The sequence below is a fragment of the Phyllostomus hastatus genome, unplaced genomic scaffold (assembly GCF_019186645.2).
Source record: "Phyllostomus hastatus isolate PE091 unplaced genomic scaffold, TTU_PhHast_1.1 phas_contig_196, whole genome shotgun sequence".
Taxonomy (NCBI): Eukaryota; Metazoa; Chordata; class Mammalia; order Chiroptera; family Phyllostomidae; genus Phyllostomus; species Phyllostomus hastatus.
In genome coordinates, this window is record NW_025333709.1 from 14204120 (window position 1) to 14217120 (window position 13001).

Genomic DNA, 13001 nt, shown 5'->3' on the forward strand with positions numbered 1-13001 from the left:
CAGGAAAAGGTCTGGGGGTTGATAGTGTGGAAGCTGGCGTTGTTTCTCAACAACGTTGCAAAGGACTCGGGTTCCATCTTCCTAGTCTGTGGTCCGTGGGAAGTTGTCTTCTCGCATCCATGCCCATTACCACGTGGTATATATAGCAAGATGGCTGCTGTGGCTCCAGGTGTCACGGCTACATTCAAGGGCAGAAAGCAGAGAGACAGCCTCATGGGACAGTGAGAAAGGACTTTCTCGACTCAGTTTCTCTTTCTCTGCCTCTCCCCTTCTTTCCCTCTCTTAAAATTTCTTTAACAGGCTTTCCCCTACATATCATAGACCCCAAACTAGGACAGCGGTCTACCCCTAACTGCAAGGGAGGCTGGTAAATTATCTAGCAAAGGAGGATGGGATTACCCCAAGAGGCTGCAGTTAATCATTCCTCCCCACCTGGGGCTCCACCTACTGCCTGGAAAAGGTCAGGGCTCGTTCTCGGTGGGCTGTGGGGAGGAGTGGGGACGCTGTGGAGAAAACAGTCCTCCGTCTAGCTCCCGGCTGTGCCTGTCCCCCGTCCCCTGGCAGCTTCACTGCGCTGGACTCCCTTCCCAGTCTCCTCATCCAGGGCTTGCTGCCACCTCCGGGCCCACCTTGCAGCACTGGAAAGAAAGGTGGAGAGACAGACTCCCGCCATGCTAGCCATGCAGGCGGCTAGACAAGCCTGAGGGCATGGCCTCTCCTGCTGCCTTGGCTTCCATACTGCTTACTAGGGCTCCCTTTCTGGGCAGCTAACAGGACATCTCTCTGTCCCTCCAGGCTCAGTTATGCCCTGGGCTGTGTGGCCAATGTCCCTTTCCAAAAGAGTCTCCAGCCTTAAAAAATCCAGAGTCCCACCAGGGCCCTGCCGGCCCCTTCTCCCTGCTACTGCCCCTTCACTCACTGGCCTGCCTAGGGTCAACAGAGAAATAAAGGAATTTAGAAAAACATTCCCCACTGCAGCAGCACCTTGCTTAGCAAGGCTACTCTCCTACGAAGAGGGTCCCAGATGCCAGGGAATGCCCCCTCAGCTGGTCTGGCTCCTGCTCCCACCCCTGTCTCTCCACCATCGCCCACAGCCACGTCCTGTGGGGACAGGCTGAGGGTTGGGTTTCCCCGGGGGCCTGAAGCCCCCCTGAGCCATGCTCCCCCCAGTACAAAAGGTCCAAACTCCACATTCCCTGGCGTACCCCTGCCTAGCTGGACATTTCTGGTGGAGCTGCCCACTCCACCGGTGGCCGGCAGGGAACAGAAAAGCAAAGACCAGTTCGTGACCTATTCAGTCTCCTTTGAGTGCCATTTTCCCCCCACAATCCCTTGAGGTTAGAGAGTGGAGAAGGAATTTTCACCTCCTTTTGTTATATTCCCTTCTTCCTAACTCCAGCTAAGCCTTCGTGATCTCCGTCGGTCCCTGCTGTGTTCTGGGCCTGGCACACAGTGGTGCTCGCCGAGCCACACTGGCTGGGTGGATGCCTTTGTCCCCTGCCCTCACTCTGTGCCTGGGGTGTCTGGCCCCTTTCCCTAGCCCACCCCCAACCCTACGACCCTTCAGGGTCTTGCACACACTCACACCCTCCAGGCAGCCCTCCCATGCTCCCCAGCAGTCAGGATAACTTGGGGAGTCCCTCCTTCTCTCCTCCAGCCTCTCTGAGCCTCATCATCCCCACCTCCCCTGCTTAGGAAGGATTTTGTTCAGCTTCCTGTTAGAGCGACTGGCATGTGCCTCCTGCTGCTGTCCTAGGCGTGTGTCCCCATCCCTGGGGACAGGAGACAGCTGGCCGTGTTCTACAGTTATCGCCTCATTCCCAGGGGCCGGCCCCATGCTTGGCACATAGCAGGCACTTACTGAGTGTTTGTTGAATGAGTAATAATTATGGTACTATATTATCTATAAATACATTATATGTTGTATATCATCTATATATGTAATATGATATTTTGCTTATAATATGTGTTGTGTATATAATACATACTAGCTCTAATAAATTAGCCTTCCTCTGTTCCAGGCAGAGTTCTATGTTTTTTATATATCAACCCATTCCATCCTCCCAGCAGCTCTGAGGGTTCCCCAAGGCCACACAGGCCATACAAGAAAAGTTTGGAAATCTAGCACCGGAGGCTGGTTTTTAAAAAGTGCGTTCTAAGGAAAGGGTACTGGATGGCCGGTTGAGCTCGGTAAGTCCAGGAAGGCTTCTTGAAGGTGGGGCATAGATTCCATGGTATTCAAAGACAGGAAGAATGTTTTCTCGGTGGGAGCAGGCAGAGAAAACCGAGGAGGGATAGAACATTCACAGGCAAAGCCGTGTGCCCTTTTTCTACGCCTCGCTCATTGGCCTGAAGTCAGCAAACGTGAAAGAGCAGCTGCCTTCATCGGTTCCAGGGAAAGCGGGTTCCGCGAGCATTACCCTGATAGTGCTGACCGCATCGGCCAGCGTGGTGGCCCGGTCTCGGCACATCAGACCTTTAGTGAGAGTTCACGGTCAGTTACCGAGGTGCGCCCCTTTCCGCGTAGTTATTCGGCGGATTGCGAGAACGCCATCCACTGTAGCTAACGGGCCCCTCCTCCGCCTGCACAATTCTCAGTGCTGTCAGTCGGCGTGACATGTGTGTGCACCGGGCCTCTCACCGCCATCTGGCAGCCTCTGTGAAAGCACAGCTCCCCCTGCACCCCCCACCCCGCCCTCCATCAGGAGCGGGGTCCCGAGCCAAGACTGTGGGTAAAGCGAGATCAGGACGTATGGGCGCCCCGGCGTTGACAGCCATGATTTAGCTGCGTCGATTGCTTTCTGACATTTCCATAGCTCTTCCTGGCTCTGCCTCTGCAGCCGGCCAGTGGAGAGCGGCGGGAGGCAACAAGCAGAAATTGAATTTTCCACAGTGTGCTCATCTGAGAGGCTCATTCCTCAGTTCTACAGGCAGCTACCTGGGAAGGTTCCAGAGGGTATGACTACCCCCTTCTCCCCCTCCCTCGCCCCCGTGCTTTGCCCTGGCTAACGCCCCTGGGTTGGGGATGGGAGCGGGACTGTCCCCCCCACCCCTCCTGAGGTAGGGAAGCTTGACTCTGGGGAAAGTCAGGGAGGTAAGAGGACGCTCTTCACTGTGGTCACCGAGGGGTGGACAGACACACTGCCCTGAGTGTCCTGAGAACACCCAAGAGAACTTCCCATTTGTTGACACACGTAGCCACCCAGAGGCTCCCAGGGTGTCACAGTGAGCGTGGCTGTGGGGAAGTCATGTGAGTGCCCACACCCGGCCGGTTCTCTAAATCCCTCTGAGGAAGATATGTTCGCAACCCCCACCCCGTGTCTGCCTGGCCCGGGCACAGCGGGCTGGCTCGGGGTGTGCAGGTGACGGGAGGGGCCAGAAAAGCCAGCCAGGTGCTTCTGTGTAAACCTGCTTTCTCCGCCCAGTTCACCCTAACACCTGCGGGGCGGGTGTGGCCCTGAGTCTGGGTATGTAAAGCAATGTCTTGGTAGCTGTGTCCAGACCTGTCCAGTGTCTGGAGGCTCTGACTCCGTGGCTTCGAGATGGGCCCAGGAAAACGCATTTTGAACAAGCACTAGGCGGCGTCCTCTTGTCGGTGGTTCTCCGCTGTAGTTTAGGAGATGTGGTTGCTATACCCAGTCCCTTCCTCCTGCATTGAAACTCTCCTTTCGGGGGATGCTCTGGGATGTTCCCTGCATCCCCTGTCCATCCCCTGGACCTCAAGACGGCTCCCAGAGCACATCCTCTGCAATCCACCACGTGGGGCACCCCTCAGTTCCCTGTTTACCTCCCTCCCCAGCATCGCCTCTTCCTCTCCAAAGGTGGGTGGCCACCCCACACACTCCAGGTCACGTGCTGGGCTCCCCGTGGGCAACAGCGGAAACGATGCCACATTCCCCTCATGTCCGAAGGGGCCCAACATGATGAGAGCTTTATACGTATGCTTGAGCAACTGCGTTACATATACAGCAACACTGACCTCTCTTCAGACCCCAGGCTAACTACCGGTGAGAAGAAAAATGGTAGACAAACACTGTTAACCAAATTGATAAATGGTGCTCAGGGTATAAAGCATGGAACCTAGTAGATTGGGGAAGGGTAGGGAAAAGGAGACCACCCAGCTTTGTCGCAGGTGAGGGGGAGCTCTGACAGCATGTATAGGGCTGTCCTCAGGGTCAATCTGGCCGTTTGTGACTCATCAAAATGTTTCTTCCATTTGATCCCAAAATTCTAGTTCCGGGATCTTGCCCTAAGGAGATAATAGAATGAGGACACAAAACTCTCTGTTCGAGTTATTCCCCAAACACCAACTAAGAACCTGCTCTACACAGGGCTGGGAACCAGGGGCTGGCCTCTGTGACTCAGCAGGGCAGGGGGGTGTCAGAGTGTGCAGGGTCCCCGGGGAATCACCGTGGCAGGGTTCCTCGGAGGAAAAGGCCGGTAGCGACCCACACACGCATCCATGGATGGTGGAGACCACATTCTGATAAAGCCACATACACCATCCAAAACACTCATTTAACATGTTTCTGAGCATCTATAGTCGTTGTTAGAGGGGCTCTCTGGGACATTGTTGAACAAAACATGCAAATTGGGAAACGGAAAAAGGCTCATGTTGAGTCACACACACACGTCAACATGAGCGTGTAGAGAGAAGAAGGTGTGGAAAACTGCACTGTCATGTGTCAGAGTGTTCGAGGAGTTGTTTCTCATTGGTGGGAAGTTGTACATTCTTTCTAGGAAAGTGGTACCTCTTTCTACCTATGTGTTTGAAGTTTTCTACAAGGGCATATACACAAAATGCAAATATTATCTTTCTGAACAGAATGAATGAATGAATGAATGAATGAGGAAAAAGCGAAACAGCATCAAAGTTCAACCGAGGAACTAACTATTAACGACCTGGGAAGGCTAGACAGCCTTCCCCGAAGACCGGCTCCCCCTCACATGCTCCCTGGGAGGGTGTGAGCCCAGAAAGCCTAACAGGTCTCCTCCAATCCGCCAACCATTGAACTCCATGACCTTCCTGTGCCTCTTCCAGCGCCGAGGCTCTGAGAGTCCGAGGCGGCCGTCAGACAAGTGAAACCGATCCAGGGCCCGTGTCAGGCTGGGAGCTGGCTGGCCCCGGCCCTGGCTTGCTGTGCCGAGGCTCCGCTGTACTGGCTGAGGGAAGAGGCACAGCTGAGGCAGTTAAATCTTCCCCGGCAACTGCATGGGCTGTCAGGATTATTCACAGCAGCGTGAGTCCCCTGCCCAAGACCCCTCTCCCAGAGATACCCTTCCAAGCCCGACTCACGGCTAATAAACCCACACCCACGCTGATCTCACAGCTGTTCCCCCTGCGTGCCGCCAGCCCCTCGTCTGAGCCAAGCTGTTCGGACTTGCGATAAATCGGGGTGATTTTTCATCTGGGGCTTGTCATCGGTTTCAGACACTGTTCTCATTCGGCAAAAGCTTTTTTAAAAGATTTTATTTTGTTTACGGCAATGTTAGGTTTACAATAAAATTGAGAGGAAGGCACAGAGGTTTCCCATAGGCCCTCTGTCCTCACACGCACAGCCTCCCCCATGACCAACCCACCAGGCTGGCCGATTTTTCACCAAGGGCAAGCGCACATTGATTGACACGTAATCACCCAAAGGCCGTCGCTGGCCTCAGGGTTCGCTTTTGGTGTTGTACACTCAAAGGCTTTGGAAAAAAGTATAATCACATGTAGCCATCAGTATAATACCATACAGGTATTTTCACTGCCGTAAAAGTCCTCTGTGCTCTGCCTAGACACCTCCCGCACCCCACCCCTGGCTCTCACAGGTGTTTTCACTGTCTCCATAGTTTCGGCAAAGGCTTTTCAAGAGAGACAGGAACCCGTCTGGGCAACCGCGTGAGTGTGGCGTGGTGGTCGGCTTTCCCCTGCTGCCAGATATGCCGGCACAAGAGGCCCCCTCCCTCTGCTGACACAGTTTGGTTCTTTGCAACAACACGATGACAGAACAAATGGAATGCCCCTCCCCGTCCCCCGGCCCCTGTGCCACACCCCATCATGGCTTCCTTCTTTCAGATGGAGCCACAGCTTCAAACACTGTGGCCCAGACGTGACAAGGAGACTGGAAATGAAACACCAGTTGATCAGCTCAGCACCAGGCAGCTGGGGAAAGAGGAGCAGGGTCGTTATTTGGAACAAGGTACCTGGCAGCCCGCAAGCACAGCAGCTGCAGACCACATTGAGGCCCGCACTGGCACGAGGCCTAGAGCCAGAAGCCACAGTGGTGGTGGTAAGTGGTGGCAGGAGTGACAATTACAATGACAAACGTTTGTGGAGAGGTTGGCCCTTTACGAGTGTGTGGCCACACACAATCCCGTTCGCTGCAGATGAAGAGGTTTCTCCTTGGGTGCACAGGGCCTAAGGCCCACGCAGGATCCCTCCACCCGTTCGCTCATCTATTCACTCACATATTCACAAACACAGACTCTCGCTTTTTCCCAGGCACCCTGTTAGGTAATTGTTTTAGCCAGCGTTCTCCAGTGGAACAGAACTGATAGGGTATGTGGACAGAAAGGGACAGATATGTTGTAAGGGATTCACTCAGGTGGTTGCGGAGGCTGGCAAATCTAAAGTGCACAGGGTGGGCCAGGAGGCTGAAGGCCCAGGAAGAGCTAATGTTGCAGTTTGAGTCTGAAAGCTGTCCGCAGGCAGAATTCCCTCGTGCTGAGGGGAGGCAAATTTTTGTTCTATTCAGGCCTTCAACTGATTGGATGAGGCCCACCCACACTGTGGAGGGCAATCTGCTTTACTCAGTATCAACTGATTAAAATGTTAATCTTACCCAAAAACACTTCAGAGACATCCGGAATGATATTCCAAAGCCCCCTGGACACTCCTCATGGGCAGGCAGGCTGGAGAGCCTGAGTTCATGGAGAATATAGTTCTTAATTCTCTCAGGCAGTGCCAGCCCCTTGTGCGAAACCAGGTGACTCCAAGCTCCCAGCAGCTCAGGGCAACCCTCAGTTTGACTAAACACCTCCATTTGGATCACACAGGTCGCGTCCACCCCTGACTGATGGGACTGCCATCTGATCTGCAGGGGCCAAGCGAGGGGTGGGGGATGGGCCAGGAGAAAAGAGGAGACCGCTCCTTCTCTATTTCATTTGGCCTGTCGTTTTTGGAAGGCACACTTTATAGGACTAGGCAGTGACAAAGCGCAGCTGCAGTGAGAAACTCCAGGGACAGCGGCTCCTGGCTTGTCACCACCATGATCCATGTTCTGTCCCACAGCACTTACAAGCACACATGTCCCTGTGACGTGCGGGGGGCAGGGCTGGACCCGAGGCACAGGGAGCAGCGTGAGGGCCAGGACGGGGCCTGGCTGGGACAGGGCCGGGACCCCGCCACATCTGGTCTTTTTACTGGGTTGTTCCATTGTTGGAGCCGTGGGGCTAGGGCCGGGGGTTGGTGACTGGTTTTCCGTGGTTGGCCAAATGTAATCATTTTGAAGTTCCTTTCTGAACCGGCTTCCTTGTTTAAATTAAAAAAAAAAAAATGCCTGGATTGCAATTTTGTTTTATGGCCTCTCCCTCGAGATCAGCTTTTATGTCAAAGATAAAATCCCAGCACAAAGGGGAGGTACGGAGCTAGCAAACCTTTGAGGAGGGCAGGAGAGCACGGGCTTCCGTGACAATGCTTCTGCAGCCCCCACGCTCTCGAGAACACGCACGCTGCGTGCATGTTCTGGGAGATCTCCAGCCTCCTCATGAGCCTGTGACGCGCTCCTGTCCTGCACGGTGCCTGGCACATAGTTGATATTAAGCAAATATTTTTTTTGAAAGAGCAGCAGAAAAGAATGTCTATTGACCAAGAAGCTTCCTTCTTCATCGGCAGATTCTGCGGGGACTTCAGGATTAATGAACCGTGAAATGAGTACCGAACTGTTCGAATTTTGATGAAACATTTCACCATTGGGAGAAAAGTTAAGAAAAAAATGCAAATAAAAAGCGATCCCACGCTTGTTGTTAGTGTTAAGGTGTTTCTACAAACAAATAAAAAATCTCTAATAGTAAGAGGGGGAGAAAAACAGAATAATAGGCCCACTGCTGGGGAGGATGGTACTTATTTCTAAAAGGCCACAGGGAGACGTGCGAGTCCAGGACAGAGCTCTTAAAACCTTCCCCTCAAACAGGTCATTGTTCAACACTCTTCGGCTACAGCCAAAGATGAATCAAGTTGTCCATGCTGTGCAGCCAGACTATATTTCTCCTTCTTGTTCAAAAGGCTGTTGTGTCTCTGATAAATATCTCACAAGGTCAGGGTCCACCAGGTCAAGGTCCACCAGGTCTTTGGCATTTTCTAAATTTATATTAACCCATCACCAAAAGTGATAAAGTGGGTTTGGCATGACTTGTTTGCAGGGAGCCCGTGACAGTGCCGGACAGGACATCTGTGCCCAAACTGTCTCATATCCTCATAAGGGATTATTATCACACCAGTCTGGAGTGTCTACGATTCCCCCTTTTTTGCCTTAAAAAAGAACTAGGAAAGCCCTTTTCATCTCTGGTTCTCTCCTACCACTCCTCTACCTCTTGTTTCCTCGCAGGACACCGACACTAGTTCCATGGCCACGCCAGCAAGTTTTTTGGTGTCCTGGGGTGCCACGTAGCTGAGCCTCAGGCACGGCACTAATCTGGAGTAGCTCAATACACCTTCACGATTCTCCTGGTCTTGAGGATCGGTTCGCTGTTCCCTGCATTGCTGTTTAAAGGCAAGCCTCTCCGAAGAAGCTAGAGGCAAAGCGAATGTGGTCAGGTGTGTTCTGGGCCTCACATTCACCTGTTCACGTCTGGCATAATAACTGTGGCACTTACTGAAGAGCATACAGTAGGAAGGGCATTGTTCTGAGGGCTTTACTTCCAGCCTCACCAGTGACTCTTGCAACAACAGCTTAGAGAAGTAAGTATAGCTGTTCCCCACCTTGTGCAGATGAAGGAACTGAAGCACAGAGAGTGAGAGTAACTTATCCAAGGTCACCCAGCTAGTAGGCAGCAAGACTGCCGTTCAGTCCCCTGTCCTGCTCCATTACACTGTACAGATCTGTCCATATCATGTCGCTTTCAGGACCTGAGCTTTAAAAGCCCTTCATGATGTCTTCATGATGTGATGGAATTATGGGAGATGATTTTTGGTTTCCTGTTAAATTTTTTGCCTTGGAGGAGTAGTGTTTTAAAGCCCTTTTAGGTGGCTCGGGCTCTGCTGACCGGCCCCGCATATATGGAGGCCTGGCCTTCTTCCCAGCAGCCCCCTGGCTTGCTGCCTCCTGGGCTCCTGGTTTAGAGCCGCCCCCTGCTTTGCCCGTCCCGGCTCACCACAGGCAGGCTGCGGCCCTTCCCCAGTCCTCACCAGCACAGCCACTCAGGCTCCTTCCTTTGCTGCCTCCTGGCTCACGCGTCTCTCAGGAGCCACGGGTCCAGACTGTCCATGGTCGTGACAGCAGCCTCTTCCCTGGAGGCGTCCTCCACAGGGACAGACCTGATGTTAGAAGTTGAATTGCATCCACCCCCACCCCCAAAATTCACAGGTTGAAGTCCTAAGCCCAGAACCTCAGAATGTGACCTTCTTTGGAAACGGGTTAAATGCAGATGCCATTAGCTAAGACCAGGTCAGACTGGAGTGGGAAGGGCCCCAATGCAAGAGGACTGGCGTCCTTATGCAGGGAGGAAGTTTGCACACAGACACACACGGGGAGAAGGCCGTGCGGGGGCGGGAAGGGGAGGCAGGGATCAGGGTGAGGCAGCCGGAGCGCAGGGCTGCGGGGCTGACCAGCACACCCCCGGAGCGGGCAGAGGCCTGGACGCGGCTCCCTCACGGCCCTCACAGGGAACCAGCCCAGCCGACACCTTGACCTGACTTCCAGCCTCCAGAACTGGGAGACCAGGTATTTCCGTGGTCTTGGCAGAATTTAAGGACTGTGTTACTGCAGCCCTTGCAAACGAAGACACCGGGTATGACATGATACAGAGGAAAGAAGGAAATCCCAGCGAATGAACTACCTGGACTCCTCACTGAGGTGCCGCCCCCTCAGGAAGCGTCCGGAGCCCCACAGCGGGCCATGGGAGGGGGCTGGGGCAGGTCCCCGGTGAAGAGCAGGTCGGGGATGGCTCTGAGCCCGTGTCTCACAGGTGATGTGCTACTCTGTTTGCTGCGGTGCCTTTGGAGCACGCAGTGTGAAACTGGGAGGGAGCAAAGCCACCTGACGGCTCCCACCTGGGCCCCATCCTGACCCATCCCCACCCGAGTCTGGGAGGGGTCTTCTTCCCACGTGCTCCCTAGCACCTTACTTTCCCTGTCTTCACTTCATCACCAGCCTTGGTGACCACCTCTTTGCTTGTCAGCTGCCCCACTAGACTCAACTCTCAGGACCCGACTGAGGTCAGGGCTGCACCCGCTCTGTCATCCTTGTACCTGCGTGGCTAATCGTGCGCCTGGCTAATCGCGTGCCTGGCCCGCCGTGCCTCTCTGCTCGGTGGATGGATGGGTGGATGGGTGGGTGGATGGATGGATGGATGGATGGGTGGGTTCACGTGTGCATGATTCCATGGCGGGGAGAGGGAGCAAAGAACTAAGATGGAGAAGAAGAAACAGGATGTCTTTAAAAACAGATCGTTCTCATGGAGAGGTAAGAAGGAGGAGAAAGGGGAAGACAGACAAAGAAAGAAAGAGAGCAGGGTGAGAAGAAGGATGTTCAGCCCCTTTTCTAATATGGATTCACAGTTCTCCATCTGGTATCATATGGGACCAAACAGTTCCATATTCTGAATGTTGGGTGTGTTCAGAAAGGTACCGCGGGGCCTGGTCCAAATGGGGTCGCCTCTTGTACACAAACACACTGACATTTCTGCAGCGAAAACGGAGGGCTCGTGTACAAAGCAGGATCCGTGAAGACTAACTGGAGCCTTGCACAGCTCGTCAAGTCGGATTGCTTTCAACGGGAGGTTTTCAGAGTCTGGGATGACGCTAATGGAGTGTGGCTCCGAACCGGCGCGAAGCCAAGCTGAGACCGTCTCTGCTCCACTTCCCACTTCTAAGGAGGGAAATGTTCAGCGCAGAGAGCCCTTCCCCTGCATGGTGAGGTCACAGCCAGGGGGAATTTGGGAAGGGGGTTCCCAAGAAGCTTCTGGGGACAAACCATTTGTTCAATGTATGAAAAAGTGCTTTGTTCTCGAAGCAAGTTGAAGAATGAGAGGCCAGAGGGAAGACTTCTTTTTGAAAATCAGATCCTTTCTTTAGTGCCAGACTCTTCCCCACCTTCCCCCGCCCCCAATCAACTACACTTTCCATTGTTCTCCTTTTCTGGGAAATATTTCCACAGCCATCTCCCCAGCTGCCCAGAGCCCAGCTGTCCTGAGCTGCAGATGGCCCCCAGGCTACCCCTGGGACCTGCTGAGCATTGAGACCGCTCCCCTCCTATAGGATTTTTCCCTGAACCTGGCTGGTTCAAATAACTCGAGACAGATGCAGACATATATTTGCTGTCACTCAAGGGTCCAACTCCCCACTCCCGCTACTGCAGCACCGGGAGAGGATCAGACTAGGGCAGGGGAAGGAAAATGAGATGCAAAGCCAGGCAGGTCTGGCCCTCAGCTGTGTCCTTACCACTTGCCTTGTGACCTCAGGCATGTGGTTCACCTCTTTCTCAGTTCCAGTATCCTCTCCGCAGGAGAGCAATGATTTATTTTTGCAGGATTGCTGTAACATCTACACCAGATAACATATGATAATATATGAAAAGCCTAGGCCCTTAATAAATAGCCACCTTCCCTATGTTTACTGGTCCACGAACCATTCCTCGATTCTCCTCGGAGCCGGCGGCCCACTGCTTCCTAGGAAGGGGTGACGGGATGGAGAACTCAGAAGACATGTGGAGCAAGGCCCAGGTTTCTCTTGCACTGGTCCGTATGCCCCAAACCTCAGGCAATGGCACGGCTTTTAGGACCCTCCATGGATTCCCCTTACAAGGCTGTCCTGGATTTAGAGTTAGTTCCTATAAGGGTAGATTGACCTCAAAACCCCTCTTACAAAATGTCAATGCTCAGGAGCAGGATGTTAATGCTCCCATCAGCTCATCTGCGAGTGGTCTTGCCTACCTGGGGACTGGTAGACATATCCCACCCCCCGGCAGGGCTGGCCCTATCTCAGCACAGACACTCCCCTGTGCCTAGGCAAATGCGCACTGGGCACAGCCCCTCAGTTCATATCATTTCAATTCATATCACTTCATATCTTACTAAGTCCAGTGGTGTGATGGTTGGCAGCTCCCAGGGCCCTCAGAGACAGGGAGGGCACTGGCCAGCACTGACAGCTGCTATCGATACCCAGGGCAGCACAGAGTCCTCCTCAGCCTCCTGGATCTCAGAACACACCCGTGTTAGGTTAGGTCTGGAAAGACTGGCTACCCGTGGTCCCTATCACTTGTTCCATGCTCTCGGCTCCTGGTATCTTTGTGAAACCTTCATGGTCCAAAATAGTTGCTTAAGCTCCAGCCATTACATCTGTGCTCCTCTTGTTTCCCAGAGGCCTCCCAGCCAGAGGTACCAGTACCAAGATAATTTATTGATATGTGTGGTGGTTTTAAACATGTCCACAAATTCTTTGATATTCTTACACGAAAAGGTGGAGATCTGTGTCCCCTCTTCCTGAATCCAGGCCAGCCTTTGTGACTCACTTGTTACCAGTAAAATGCAATGGAAGAGAGGAAGCATAGCTCAGGTCAGAAAGGCCATGTAGCTTCTGGCCGGTACTCAAAGGATGCTTGCTTTGGGGGACTAGGCACCACCTCAGGAGTCTCACACCCCAGGACTGCTATGCTGAATATGCCACGCCACGGAACAGGACTGGTATAAAGACCACTGGAGGGGACCCAGAGGGCCAGTGGCCAGCCGGGTGGCAGTTTCCGAGCAGTCCTTCCTCTCTCCAGCCTGCTGAGGGACGGCAGGGACAAACCGTTAGGATGTGG